At 42.0% G+C, this 15,770-nt stretch overlaps 1 protein-coding gene across 1 annotated transcript in view; it reads right to left on the minus strand.

Moving 5' to 3' along the window:
• Window positions 1-15,770, minus strand: part of LOC143736711 (uncharacterized) — a 336,163-nt gene that overhangs the window by 261,459 nt on the left and 58,934 nt on the right. The window lies entirely within an intron of this gene.

Below are 15,770 nucleotides of genomic sequence, written 5' to 3' on the forward strand. Positions count from 1 at the left end.
TCTAACACAATCGTGGTCTTACTGTAGCAAAACCAAACCTTGTGCAGCCACAGTGGCCTCACAAGGATCAAATGAATATTCACATGGGCAAATATACAGTATAAAACAGATTAAATTTTCTGCCACTTTTAGTGCTATCATATGGAATCAGAAGATTCAGCCATTAGGATATTTTTAAGTAACTTATTCCCATACCTAGTTTGCGATGATCATCTTTTGAAGTTCGTGTCTGACAACTGAATATGGTGGAGTTTATTTTTGGAGGAGCGAGGAGGATTTTTCTTGAAACCCTCCCAAACAACATGTGGTGATGTAGGGGTTGTTTGATATACTGTATTTTTTTAAGGTTTTCTGATTCCCAAGACTCAAGTAATCTCTGCAATTCTCCATCTGTGATCCTTGGAGAGTCTTTGGCCACTCAAACTTTCCTCCTCACCGTGTATTAAGACAATATAGACACACATCCTCTTCCTGGCAGATTCGTAACATCTTTAGTTGATTGGAACATCTCATTTATTGCCCTGATAGTCAAAATGGGGATTTTCAATTCTTTACCTAATTTCTTACAGCCACTTTCTATTTTGTAATGCTCAACAATCTATTGATGCACATCAGAACTATATTCTTTGGTTTTACTTATTGTGATGGATGATTAAGGGAATTTGGCCTTTGTGTTTCCTCATATTTAAACTCCTCTGAAACAAGAAGTAATAGCTAGACAATTTAATGTTCTTAGTCACCCTGGTGTGCTAAAAAAAAAAGAAGGTGAATATTAATGGGAATATACTTCAGAGATCTTTTATCTATCAAAAATCTAGGGGTGCCAATAATTGTTTTGGAGAAAAGCATTTATTTCATAATGTGTCCTTGAAGGCCTCCTGTCATTCAGAGCCATACCACTTTCTGTGGCTTGTCTTTCCTCTAGCACTGCAGCTTGGCTGTAAAAGTATGTATAATGTATAAAACGTCTGTACCAGCCAAGCAAGCGAAGAAAGGATTTCACCCACTTTTTTTATTTGTTGGTAGAGGACAAGTGTGCCCTGCATCAAATTAGTTGACTTGCGGTTATTTTTTATTTATTTATTTATTTTAAAATGAACATGCCAGAACGAGAACATGAAAACACAGATGAAATCAACTACCCACCTACCAATCCCTCCCCTCCCACCCCACTCCGCCCCACCCTGCAGTCTCTTTACAATGGGGTACATAATAGATAGATAGATCAACCGAAAAACAGCCACAGGAATGATAAAACATAAAAACATTTTTTTTTTAAACACATGGGATAAAGTGTTAAGGTATTCAATCTGAGTCCTGATCATTGCTTTGCACAATATACTTGGAGACCTTCTCAGATGCTATAGTCCAGATTTTTAATGTTGAGATTTGTGGCGAGTTCACCCGAGCTGTGGATATTTCTAACATTATAATGTCCCGAAGTTGAATCAACCACTTGAATGTATCCAGGGTATGTGGTGGGAGCCAGTGTTGAGCTATCAGTTTTTTTGCAGACGTTTAGATAAATCAAACTGAGAATCATCATTCAGTAATAATACAGAGGGGATCACCGGTATCGGATATTCAATGATTTTCGATAAGATAGCACATACCTCAATCCAAAAATTGTTAACCTTTTCACATTCCAACATATGGAAAAAGGATCCAAGTTGTTGGTCAGGACATTTATCACAAAAGGGACTGAAGGAGGAGTCACTACGATGTCTTTTGAGTGGGGTCCAAGTTCTGTGACAGAAGTTATAATGAATCAGTTGGTGATTAGGATTCCTAGATGAAGTAAAAATGTTCTGCCATACTCTTCCCCTGTCCGTGACATCCTCTTGTTCACAGTCTCTTTCCCATGGGTGCTGTATAGCTAGACGATTTGCTGTAGCCTCTAAGGCCTTCCCATACATCCATGAAGTGGAATGACTAGAAGAGGACAACTCTGTAAGTCGCGCTCGATCAGGCAAATGGGGGTCGTCTGATCAGCACGAAAGGGCTCTGCGTGTTACTGTCTTTTCTCGCGGCAAAGCATTTTTGGTTAAATTCAATTCAATTTGTCATATGTATTTACTCGTTATTTCATCTGACTCCATAAATGAAAAGGGTTTTAATGATATCCATGTATCATTAAATGTGAGCGAATGTTTTACTATTCTTTTAAACTCTTGAATGAAAATAATGTCAAAGTCAATTAGAATAATCAAATATCACAATTTAATATGTCAGGTAAATGTATCATTACAATTTCATAATCAATTCAAAGGTAATCAATGCAAAACATCAAATGCTTTAGAACAAAGAGGAAAAATGTTTACCCGACAAAGAAATACGTGAGGCCGAGAGACTCGGTTCTCGACCTCACTGGCTGATCTGGATACAGAAAAAGAGCCCCGAGCTCTCGCTGCATTTCATTATATACCCAGACCTCATTTCAAATCTAAACATCGTCCACAGTGGAAAATTACCTGCAAGTCACCGTTTGCTAGCAGTGGAAAATTAGCATTCAGTCAAATGGTCAGAATGTGTTAACTCAAAAGCACACCCTCCATTGTGGAAGATATTTCTAAACTTCTTAAGAAATTTATTACCTTTTGGTTTACTTCTTTGGGAATGAGACATTTCAAATAATACCAAACATGTATAAAACTCAATGATAATCATTCACATTAAACCATTTAGATTATTGTGTGAGTTTGGCAGATCTCACCACGAGTGGGGTTGAGGGAAAGAGATGTAAATTAGAATGATTCTGCAGTGAGACTTGCGTCTCGAATGGTGGGCATGAGGGGGTCCAAATGGTAATTTCCTTTGTTCTCTCAGAGAGGAGGCTTCTCCTACATTCTTACAATTTTCCAGTCTTACAACTCAAACCAAGCAATGATCGGGTGTGTGGGAAGTGTTTCACCCCAGGGCACCCCATTGGCCTTCATGACCTTAAGTCAAGTCAAGTCAGCCTCATTTATATAGTGCTTTTAACAATGTAGATTGTTTCACAGCAGCTTTTTACAGAGATAAACATATAATTTAAGGTAGGGGTGTCCAAACTCAGTCCTGGAGGGCCACTGTCCTGCAGAGTTTAGGTCTAGCCAGACTCAACACACCTGCCTGGAAGATTCTAGCCTATAAGACCTTGATTAGCTGATGGTCCAGGTGTGTTTAATTGGGGTTGGAGCTAAACTCTGCAGGACAGTGGCCCTCCAGGACTGAGTTTGGACATCCCTGATTTAAGGTAACAGAGATTGGTTTGGTTTTATAGTGGTTCTTGAATAATGTTATTTCCAGCTAAAGTTAGTTTTGATTGATTCACTTCTGTCGAAATGGTCATTTGTTATTAAATTAGGGGCAGCTAATGCCTGGCTCACACTACAGGAGTTTTAGGCCGATTTATGCCCGATTTCCCCCTCCCGAAATCGGAGAAAATATCTTGTCGAGGACCTCGATCGGTTCCGATGTTCGGCGCAGATTATCTGGTAATGTGAGGTGTTCACAGATCGAATCTTTCACCTCCCGATGTGCTCTCACACAAATCGGGCTCGCCCCGATCATATCAAACATGTTTGATATTTATCGGGATGAGCAAGGTTGTGATTACGTCAGTACTGTCACAATAGCCAATAAGAAACAAGTAGGTCTGTCGTGGTGATGGAATTCCATTGCGGTAATTTTGAGTGACTCATCAGCGTGATATGCCCATAGACTGTAAAAAAAAGGATATGCGGTATTATCTTTATTTACTATCTTTATTAATTTATTTATTTATTGCTAAATAAAAAAGTGTTACACTTTTGTCAGCAGGCACGAAGAATAGTACATGTTCAGTAATGAAACCGAAACAAAAGAAAGTGGAGTAAACAGAAGATACAGTGTAAAAATAAGGGTCCACATAATATAACAGAACATAAACCTGACACTAAGCTTGTTAGATCCTTTTTATATAACAGTTAGTTCCGATCTTTGAATCTCACCTAACGAGAGGCTTTCTGCTGATATTTCACGAGTATCGTCATGGCTCGTCTCTGCGTGTTATAGACAGGCTGTCACTCAGTACAGTTACACAGTTAGGCCACTAGGTGGCGGCAAGAGACTAGCTTTGAGTGAGTCATACATTTCCGTTGAATTAACAAAGAAATTTGTATTCATTCTAATATATGTAATAAAACAAGCTGTTAATTATTTTAATATTTAATTTTAACTTTGAGCTCCACTTTATCAGGCTCAGTTGCCCATTCCGGCGCATGGGCAAGGCAACGCTGAAGCTGACACGTCACCTCATAGAGATGACGCCATTAAATGTTAAAAGGATGATTTCAAAAAAAAGATTTCGATTTCCTTGGTCACGGCAACCTTTTCATGAATATGACTTGATCTGAAGGACAGATATTTAGTTTACATCCACTTTTCCGCTTCCGATTGCGTGAGATCACGTGATCATGGTGGAATCATATCTGGCACGATAATCTTATTAACATTTTGTAGTGTGTGATGCGCCACGATTTTCAAATCTTCTAGTGTGAGTATGTTTAAGATTTGAGGTAAGAAAATCTGCAAAGATTCTCCTTAAGTGTGTGGTGCAACCAGATTTCAAAATCGGTTAGGATTTTAAAACTCCTGTAGTGTGAGCCAGGCATTAGACGACACTGTTCTCTCTAAACAAACTTTAAACGCGAACCTGTGATAGACGCTGATGGCGTTCACATGCGCATTAAGAATTGATTCTATAGTTATGTGCGTTTGAATATATGTGCACAGGTTTGTGATTCCCTACAAACCATGCCTAAACAAACTACTTATCTTGTCTATAAATTTTGATGGAGAATTTTATTTTATTTTATCACTTCAGGTAGGTATGCGAACCGAAAATTCCACAACGCTTTATCTGTAGAGTGGTACAGGGATCCTCCATAGGGAGAGGCTAGTTGGCACTTCGGCACTGCATTGTCATCGGGTCCAGGCGAAGGTCCTTCGTCAGATCTGGAAACGGCCTGGATCCGGCAGGCTGCGGGAAAACCTCGGGATAAATAAAGACACTAAAATTAGCGTAGATGCCATTCTTCTTATGATGTAACGAGTACATCAAGATTTAAAGGAAGTGTTCCCAGTTAAGGCTGATTTATACTTCTGCGTCGGACCTACGCCGGAGCCTCTACGCTATACACTACGAGTTGGTTTTCATTTATACTTCTGCGTCATTGTCCACGCTGACGCGCAATTACACATGCAGAGGGATCATGTGAAACCCGAGGGAGGGATTCTAGCAGACCAATCACAGTGCTTGTGTCCGCGTAGAATTGACACGTTGTTACATTTTTGGAGAGGTGCACGTCAGGGTACAACGAAGGGTATGCGCGCTACGCACAGCTACGGCGTGAGTTCGACACAGAAGTATAAATTGGGCTTTAGGCGCAAATATAAAAACAGTGAAGAGGGTTCTGTTCCATAACGCTCACACAGTTCTTGAAAGCTTAACATGCGTCTTGGACCAGCAATATCTTCAAATGTATAAATGCCCTTCTGCATCCAGGCTCTAGAGAAAAATGGTGTACCTTCCAAACGGATATTATTATTATACCAAATGGGTGTATGGGTGTGTGGATTGGACCAAAAGCTTGCATACATTACTTGTTGTTTAGCCCAGAGAACAGTATATCTTGTAACCTGTGTTTGCTTGCTAAGCTTTCCTCTATCTCTCTCCAAGGAACCCTAGAGAGCGGGTCGGGCCAATCCTTAATGAATTTTATTTGAGGCCCTATGATACAGTTCGAAATTCTGAAGTGCTAATCCCCCATTATGTCAAATTTAAATCTGGGTTGCTTGCAATTCCAGATGAATATACGAATTTTAGAATTGAGTTTGTGCCAAAAAATGTTAGGTGCAGCTTGGAGCTGAGAGCCGCCTTCCTGGCTCTGCATCACTTTCTCCCTTTTCTCAAAGGACACCATGTCATTGTCAGAACAGACAATATGGCGGCAGTGTCCCACGTAAACAGACAGGGGGGTTCACGGTCGCGCACCCTGGACTGGCATGCGCTTCACTTCCTCCTGTGGTCCCAGGACAAGTTCCTGTCTCTGAGAGCAGTTAATGTTCCGGGGATTCTGAACCTCTCAGCAGATTTCCTGTCGAGGCAGAAGCTCAGATCAGGGGACTGGACGTTGAACCGCCAGACGGTGGCCCTGATCTGGGAGATGTTCAAGGAAGCAGAAGTGGACCTCTTTGCATCTCAGGAGTCGTCCAAATGCCCCCTCTGGTTCTCCCTGAGTCCACCAGCTCTGTTGGGGATATATGCATTCGCCCACCCGTGGCCGATGCGGATACTTTGTGCCTTCCCATCCATCAAGTTGATCCAGGCGGTTCTGTCCAGAGTCAGGGAGAGCGGAGTCGCCTCCTTCTTGTAGCCCCATTCTGGCCCTCCCAGCCGTGGTTTTCGGAGCTTATTCCTCTGCTGGAATCCTCCCCCTGGGAGATCCCGGTCAGAAAGGATCTACTTTCCCAACTTCGGGGCAGGATATGGCATCCTCGCCCCGACATTTGGAAGTTGTACATTTGGCCCAAAAGAGGCCGCTAGCTTTAAGCATTGGTCTCTCAGCTGATGTTCAGGAGACCATTACAAGTGTGAGAGCCCCTTCTACCAGGAGGCTGTATTCCTCCAAGTGGAGGGTGTTTGAGTCATGTAGTTCAGCACATGATAGGAACCCAGTTAGCTGCCCAGTTGGCTCAGTGCTGAAATTCCTACAAGAAAAGTTTGCTTCTGGAGTGGCCGCTACCACTCTAAGGGTATACGTTGCGGATATCGCTGCTCATAGAGAGTCAGACGAGATTCCCCTGGGTAAACTTAGGTTAGTTTCGGCCTTTATGCGTGGGGTTAGGCGCCTAAAACCGGCACGCTCCCCTGGAATTCCCTCGTGGGACCTATCAGTCGTCCTGGAGGGCTTGACAAAGGCTCCCTTCGAGCCCTTGGAGTCAGCCCCTGGGCGGATTCTGACTCTCAAGGTGGCTCTGTTGTTAGCTTTAACTTCATTGAAGTGGATAGGGGATTTACAGGCTCTGTCTATTAGCGAGTCATGCTTGGACTTCGCTCCTGGCCTGGTCAAGGTTACCTTAGGGCGGAGACCAGGGTATGTACCCAAGGTTCTGTCCACAACGTTCCGCTCTCAAGTTATAAACCTTAACGATTTCCATCCTCCTCCTTTTGCCTCTGAAGAGGACAGGAAGCTCAACTTGCTCTGTCCGATTCAAGCTTTGAGGTTCTATGTGGATCGCTCGGGCGTTTGGAACAAATCAAATCAGCTCTTGGTATGTTTTTGTGTACTGGCCGCCGCGGGCATGCCGGATCAAAGCAAAGGATTTCCCACTGGGTTACGGATGCTATTTCACTGGCTTATGAGGTGCGTGGACTCCCTTCACCTCTTAGCATCAGAGCACACTCCACTAGAAGTGTGGCTTCCTCTCAAGCTCTTTTTAGAGGGGCCCTCTTGGAAGACATTTGTGTGGCGGCAGGTTGGTCCTCTCAACACACTTTTGTCAGATTCTATAGTTTGGATCTTGACATGACTCCAGGTTCGTGTAAAATTTCTGCTCTTGTACTAGCTTTGGCAGCGCGTTAGCTTGGCGAGTTTGGTATTTCGTTCCCACTGTGTCTTAAAGCTACACAGCGTTGAGTGAACCTATTAAAGAGTACGTCTCTGGTTACTCAAATAACCTATGTTCTCTGAATAGGGAACAGCGCTGCGTTCGCTGCCAAGCTCCTTGCGCTGCCGACAAGTTTCTTTTTCGGCAGAGAAATCTGAGGAGCAGATGGCGTGCGCGTATATATAATGTTACGACAGGGTTGGGGAGTAACGGAATACATGTAACGGCGTAATGTAATCTGGATACAAAAATCCAGTAACTGTAATTCGTTACAGTTACGTCAAAAAAACGTAGTAATCAGATTATAGTTACTTTTTGAAAAAAGGGTGGATACTTTCAGGATTACAATGGCTTAATTTAAAACTAAATCGATCTGTATTTCGGCATAATAACATTATATTAAGCGTTGCTTGATTAATGACTCACAAGTCACGACACGAGTCACATCTGCCACCCGCTGGTGCATGAGCAAAATAACAGCTCTCTACAACAATCTCCTCAGACACAGATTGAATCACTGCTGCTAGAAACGATGCTGCCCACGGGTAAAAATGATTTCTTGGAAATTAGGAGAGTAGCTTTTTTAGTACCTTACGTCCTTTCATAATTTCTTCTCAGTCGCACTTAACGCGATGTACGCTGCTAGGTAACGTAGGGGAACTCACACTGCCAACGGCCCAAGTTCAGTCAGGCAAATTAAGAAAGATCACGGCTTTAGTCAACATGTAGGCCTATTTTAAAATAAACTAATATGTAGATTGTGTAGAATTTTTAAATGTTGTGTTTTTATTATTTCCTTGTAATCTACATGTTAGTTAAAAATAAAACAAAATAATCTATAATATGTACTGTAGCAGCCCTTTAAATAATTATATATTCTCTATTGTCCTGTTGAAGAAACATTTCCATTGTCTAAAAATTCTTTATTATATTTGCTTGAAAAAAATTAATTTGTATTCTCTATTTTCCTGTTGAAGAAACATTTTAATTGTCTAAAAATTCTTTATTATATTTGCTTGCAAAAAATGAATTTGTATTCTCTATTTTCCTGTTGACAAAACATTTCCATTGTCTAAAAATTCTTTATTATATTTGCTTGAAAAAAATGAATTTGTATTCCCTATTTTCCTGTTGATGAAACATTTCCATTGTCTAAAAATTGTTTCTTATTATATTTGCTTGAAAAAAATGAATTTGTATTCTCTATTTTCCTGTTGAAGAAACATTTCCATTTTATTTTTTCCTTGTACATGTCAAGTTAAAGAAAATAAATAATCTGTAATACCATACTGTAGCCACTAAATGTCTGTATAGTCCTTTACATAAATATATATTCAGGGCTGTGAAATTCATGATAAATAAAAGTTGTTTTTTAAAATAATATCTGTCCTTGAAGTAATCCAAAAGTAATCAGTTACATTACTTTCATATTGTGGTACTTTGATTACGTTACTGAATACTTTTTTTCTGAAGTAATTTGTAACTGTAACGGAATACATTTTTAAAGTAACCCTCCCAAGCCTGTGTTACGACGTAAGAGTGTCGGGGCGGCGCCCACACCATCAGCCAGTGAATTGCCGTGGTTCTATAAGGGCTTCAGACAATCGGCACACCCAGAAGGCGTTCCCACTGCGTCTTAAAGCTACGCAGCGTCTCGTTCCCTATTCAGAGAACATAGGTTACGTGAGTAACCAGAGACATTTTCATTCATCATGTGCCTTTGTTCAGATTCCCACCACTCGTTTGTCTCATTGGTTACTGTTATCATTAGTTCTTATGTGTCAGCTGTGTGTGATCAATTATCCTCGTTTGTGTTCCTCAAGTTGTTCCCTCACCTGCACTCCTGGTTGGTTATTGTTTGTGCATATCACACTGTCGCTGTTTGTTCTTAATGTATTAAATCTTGTGTTATCTCATCCTTGTCTTCATCTTCTGTGGAACCTGACATTACAATATCACCATTAGTAACATCAGTCAATCTGTTCACTTTGCAGACGGAGCATGAAGAGACTGGACAACAGTGCTAGTTTGGCAACCCCCACACACTTATATTATTACTGTTTCCAATAATTTTTTTTAAGTTATGATTATCATAAATTTGAAGCGCTACATATGAAATTTTCAACTTTTTGATAAGTTTTTTAAAAAAAAAGTGTGCAGTTATATAATTCACATACCTTTTGTAAAACACTTATTATTGTGATATTTTTTTTTGGAATGATTGTGTTAATAAAAAAATAAAGTTGAAAGAATGGTGCTGGAACATTATTCTAACCTTAAAATAACATTTTAACATTAAAGAAAGTGGACATTTTAATGTTCTTGGAATGTTCCAAATAAATGTTCTTTGAATGTTGTATTAAGGTTTTTGTGGAAAGAACGTTACAGGAAAGTTATGCTAACCTTAAGATAACGTTCCATGAACGTTATGCTAACCTTAAGATAATGTTCCAACAACATTATGCTAACGTTAAGAGAACGTTCCTGCAACATTAATCAAACTGGACATTTCCACGTTTTTAGAACATTTCAAATCACCATTCCCACAACCAAAACGGAACGTTTGTAAAACGTTCTGAAAATATAACTTTGTTAGCTGGGAAGAACGAGGAAGCGGGTTTCCGCATCTACTAGTATGCCGATCTCGGTTCATGGGTCTTGAAGTTGAAGACGAGGGAGCCTGGGAACGAGTCAGAGTTGGAGAGTTTCCTTGAGATGAATTTGGATGTGAATACTCCAAGGGCTGATATGAGGAAAATGTGCATAATGGAATGCAAGCGTTGGGAAGTATGACTGTGATTAGAATCAGAATCAGAATCAGAATCAGAAAGAGCTTTATTGCCAAGTATGCTTGCGCACACAAGGGATTTTCCTTGGTTCTGAGGCTTCCAGTGCACATATACAAATACAGATACAACAAGTAATAGTAATACAAATAGTAATACAAATTCTACAAATAAAATTATAAAAAATATGAAAATACTATAAAAATATATGGTCACAGTTGGGTTTTGTCAGAATAAACATTTACAGATAATGAACATATTTACAGTATTTTGTATAGTATGAATAAATATAAATATCACCTGAATTAAGATATTGCACTAAACAGTGGGAGTATTGCACTTACAGGCATATGCCTTGGGAGATATGTCAACTGTTCAGAAGGGAGATGGCCTGTGGGAAGAAACTGTTCCTGTGCCGAGATGTTCTAGTGGCCAGTGATCTGAGTCGCCGTCTCGACGGTAACAGTTCTAACAGGTGGTGTCCAGGGTGAGTGGAGTCTGTGATGATTTTACCTGCTCTTTTCCTCACTCTGGAAGAGTACAGGTCATGGAGGGATGGCAGGGGGGCACCAATAACCCTCTCCGCAGTCCGGACTGTCCGTTGTAGTGTCCTGATGTCTGATTTGGTAGCTGAACCAAACCAGACAGTGATGGAAGTGCATAAGACAGACTCAATAACGGCTGAGTAGAACTGAATCAGCAGCTCCTGTGGCAAGTTGAACTTCCTCAGCTGGCGAAGGAAGTACAGTCTCTGCTGGGCCTTTTTCACAGTGGAGTCAATGTGATTGTCCCACTTCAGGTCCTGAGAGATGATAGTGCCCAGGAACCTGAATGACTCCACTGCTTCCACAGTGCTGTTCATGATGGTGAGTGGGGGGAGTGCTGGGCTGTTCCTCCTGAAGTCCACGATCATCTCCACTGTTTTGAGCGTGTTCAGCTCAAGGTTGTTATAACTGCACCAGACAGCCAGCTGTTCAACAGTCTGCTCCAGTCTGTAAGCAGACTCGTCACCATTTTGGATGAGACCGATGACAGTGGTGTCGTCTGCAAATTTCAGGAGCTTGACAGTGGGGTGATTAGATGATGAGAGATCGATGATTAGATGATGAGAGATGACATTAGATGATGAGAGATAATCCTTGATGAGTTGGAATTGAAATTGAACAGATCGTCATCTGAATCGGGTGAGTTAAACTGTATCTCTGAATCCGTAGTGAGTGAACTTCGAAAGAACGAGACAAACTGTACTGTAAGGGGCAGCCCGATATAAGTAGGTTTTGAGAAATCAGGTGATTGGTAGTTTTGCAGCACTTTCCTTCGCTTATCAAAGATCGTCATGTCCTTATTTCGAATGGACAACACAACGGTGGTGTCTTACATCATCCATCAAGGGAGTGTTCGTTCGTGCTTGCTTCAATGCCTGGCGCAGCGTTTCCTCCTTTGGGCGGACAGAAACCTTCTGTTTGTTCAGGCAGTGTATGTCCCAGGCAGTCCGAACTGTGGAGCCGAGATGCTGTCCAGGGGCAGCCCAGTTCACGGGGAATGGAGGCTGCATCTGCAAACAATCCAGTTGCTCTGGAGTTTGTCCGACTTATTTTTATGTATTATTACGATTATGGTGGCGATTAGGATGCTCATTTCCGGAGGGGATATAAAAGCAGAGATTTGAGATTCTAAAAGGAGTTTGAGGAAGAAGTAGGACGCAAAGTACAAGGCAGAAGGGAGCGAGTGAGTGAGAATACCAGAGCTGGCTGGGAAGAAGATTCTCATTGTGAGTGTGAAGACCATCATCTGGAAAGAAGTTAAGTATATGATTCCTAATTGTTTTAGAAGCACCTTGTCTACGTTCATGGAGGCATTGTGACATATTGGAGGGCTCGTACCTGTTTGCTGTTTCTCTCTTTCGTGTGGTTGAAGTTGGTGATTGGAAGGCACATTCATTTTCTCGTATAAAGCTCCATGGAGTCATAATAATGTTACACCCCCCTCCTGTCTGAATACGAAGTGCTGGTGGAATGATCCAGGCCAAATGGAGTGAAGGCTTAATTCCACTGTAAGGTATTTGTAGAGTTGCAGTGCTTACGAATTGAAGTATTGAAGACCTTGAAGACCGCCACCTCCTGAGCTTCCTTGTAGTTCCAAAGACCCTGCACCTCAGGTATTTCGAGCTCTATTACTGTATTGAAGAAACAGAGAGAACCAGTCACCCTCGCCGCCTTGAGTTCACCGACCTCAAAGACCGCCACCTCCTGAGTTTCCTGGTAGTTCCAAAGACCCTGCACCTCAATTATTTTGAGCTCTATTGCTGTATTGAAGAAACAGAGAGAACCAGTCACTCATGCCGCCTTGAGTTCACCGACCTCAAAGACCGCCTCCTCCTGAGCTTCCTGGTAGTTCCAAAGACCCTGCACCTCAATTATTTTGAGCTCTATTGCTGTAGTGAAGAAACAGAGAAAACCAGTCACTCACGCTGCCTTGAGTTCACCGACCTTGAAGACCGCCACCTCCTGAGCTTCCTGGTAGTTCCAAAGACCCTGCACCTCAGGTATTTTGAGCTCTATTACTGTATTGAAGAAAAAGAGAGAACCAGTCACTCACGCCGCCTTGAGTTCACCGACCTCGAAGACCGCCACCTCCTGAGCTTCCTGGTAGTTCCAAAGACCCTGCACCTCTGGTATTTAGAGCTCTATTGCTGTAGTGAAGAAACAGAAAAAGCCAGTCACTCACGTTGCTCTGAGCTACTCCCTTGAAGATCCTTGTAGTCCGAGCACCCTGAGCTCCACCGCTGTCCTGAAGAAATAGAGAGAGCCAGTCACTCATGCTGCTCTGAGTTATTTACCTTAAGACCCTCGTAGTCTGATCATTCTGAACTCCACCGCTGTCCTGAAGAAGCAGAGCAAGCCAGCTCCTCCTGTTCCGGGTTACTCACCTGAAGATCCTCTTAGTCCGAGTATTCTGAGCTCCACCGCTGTCCTGAGGAAACAGAGAAAGCCAGTCACTCACGTTGCTCTGAGCTACTCACTTGAAGATCCTACTAGTCTGAGCACCCTGAGCTCCACCGCTGTCCTGAGGAAATAGAGAAAGCCAGTCACTCATGCTTCTCTGAGTTATGTACCTGAAGACCCTCGTAGTCTGATCATTCTGAGCTCCACCGTTGTCCTGAGGAAACAGAGAAAGCCAGTCACTCACGTTGCTCTGAGCTACTCACTTGAAGGTCCTTGTGGTCCGAGCAGCCTGAGCTCCACCACTGTCCTGAGGAAATCGAGAAAGCCAGTCACTCACGTTGCTCTGAGCTACTCACTTGAAGACCCTTGTAGTCCGAGCACCCTGAGCTCCACCGCTGTCCTGAGGAAATAGAGAAAGCCAGTCACTCACGCTGCTCTGAGTTACTTACCTGAAGACCCTCGTAGTCTGATCATTCTGAACTCCACCGCTGTCCTGAAGAAGCAGAGCAAGCCAGCTCCTCCTGCTGTTCCGGGTTACTCACCTGAAGATCCTCTTAGTCCGAGTATTCTGAGCTCCACCGCTGTCCTGAGGAAACAGAGAAAGCCAGTCACTCACGTTGCTCTGAGCTACTCACTTGAAGATCCTCGTAGTCCGAGTATCCTAAGCTCCACCGCTGTCCTGAGGAAATAGAGAAAGCCAGTCACTTACGCTGCTCTGAGTTGTGTATGTTGTAGAAATTCTAATAGTCATTAATCCCTAACAGATATCATAAGAGAGAGAACCTATTCAATGTATAAAAATATATGTGCGTACGTGCTTGTGTGAGATGTTTCAGGAACATATGGGACAGAACCTCTGACCTTAGGGATGGTCAGTTTTGGCCAGTTTATTTCAGTACCAGTTTGTGTCTTTAAGTAGAAACTGAACAGCAGTAAGGACCTTATCTGGGTGGGTGAAAGGTACAGCGGGTGAGGAGGAACCTTGAAAAGAGTATAAAGGCTGTCTCATATCTTCCTGTGGGGTGTCACTCTCTTGCACAGCGTAACTTCTGCGTACTAGACTGAACCTATTCTTGAAAGAATACTTTTATTTTTTATTAATTTGACTCTGAGTGTCTCTTACGCAGTGATGATGTTTAACAGGATTTTTGCCACAACATGTACCTGAAGACCCTCGTAGTCTGATCATTCTGTACTCCACTGCTGTCCTGAAGAAGCAGAGCAAGCCAGCTTCTCCTGCTGTTACGGGTTACTCGTCTGAAGATCCTTGGGTGTTGAGCATCCTGAGTTCCCTGGTCGCTTGGAAGAATAGAAGGAGTTCAGTTCTCCAAGTTGATACTATTTTAAGTATGTTTTAATATCTAATAAAGACAACTCATTTATCTTATTTCGTGTCCGGCCTCGTGGTGTTGCCTTGGTGTAGCTCCTCAGAGTGGTAGTTGGTACGGGTGGTGGGCTACTGGGCTCTGCCCCCACCCCGGCCGGTGACACTCTGTGTTACTGGCCCAGGGAACGCAAATATGGTTTTCCTCCAGTGAAGATCATGCCGCTGGTGCTGCACAAGATCAGGAAGCATTGAGTGTCTGTGGTGCTGGTCTCACCGAAGTGGCCCAACCAGCCATGGTTTCCGGAGCTGATGGAACTTCTAACACCCCCTCTGTGGCCGATTCCGTTGCGGAGAGACCTGTTATCTCAAGTGAAAGGCACGGTGTGGCACCCCAGACCAGAGCTTTGGAACCTTCCTGCCTACTCTATCCAAATATCTAAAATACTACCAAATTTTTATATAAAAGGAAATACAGTGGATATACTGTCTACACAACAAAACAAAACAGCAACACAAAAATAACAACTGCTATGGTTATTATTATCCCCACTTTAGTATCACCCCATGATTAAAATATAGAGTCAAACCAGTCCCATGTATGCATGCCTCTTCTCACATTTTCAGTAAGTTTATCTCTTAGGTTATTCAGTTTCTTCATTGCCTCAGTGACTGATCCATCAGAAACGTTATTATTTGGGATATATGTACAACAGTTAGCTCCAAACATTACACAAACACCTTACTTCCTACAATAACCAAATTATTGCTTGATTTAAGAGACATTGCAAAGTCTATTTTGCCATGTCATTTAAATGTTATTTTAAGGCTCTCAGATCGTAATGGTAGTTAATTAACCTCTGCTGATTGAAATACATGTAATTGATTCATTGATTCTCCGTTTTTATTAGTCATCCATACAATGATTTTACTTTACTTTTTTTTTTTTTACTGATTTTACTTTATCTCTTGTCTTAAATAAATGTGATATTCACCTTGGTTGACCATGATAGAGTCTGTACAGACCTATTCTGACATTGTTTTGAACATAAATTTCGCATTAAACTAAACTGTTTTCTAAGT

Source organism: Siphateles boraxobius, unplaced genomic scaffold (assembly GCF_051911475.1).
Source record: "Siphateles boraxobius isolate OS27281-9 unplaced genomic scaffold, OSU_SipBor_1 130, whole genome shotgun sequence".
In the NCBI taxonomy this organism is placed as follows: domain Eukaryota; kingdom Metazoa; phylum Chordata; class Actinopteri; order Cypriniformes; family Leuciscidae; genus Siphateles; species Siphateles boraxobius.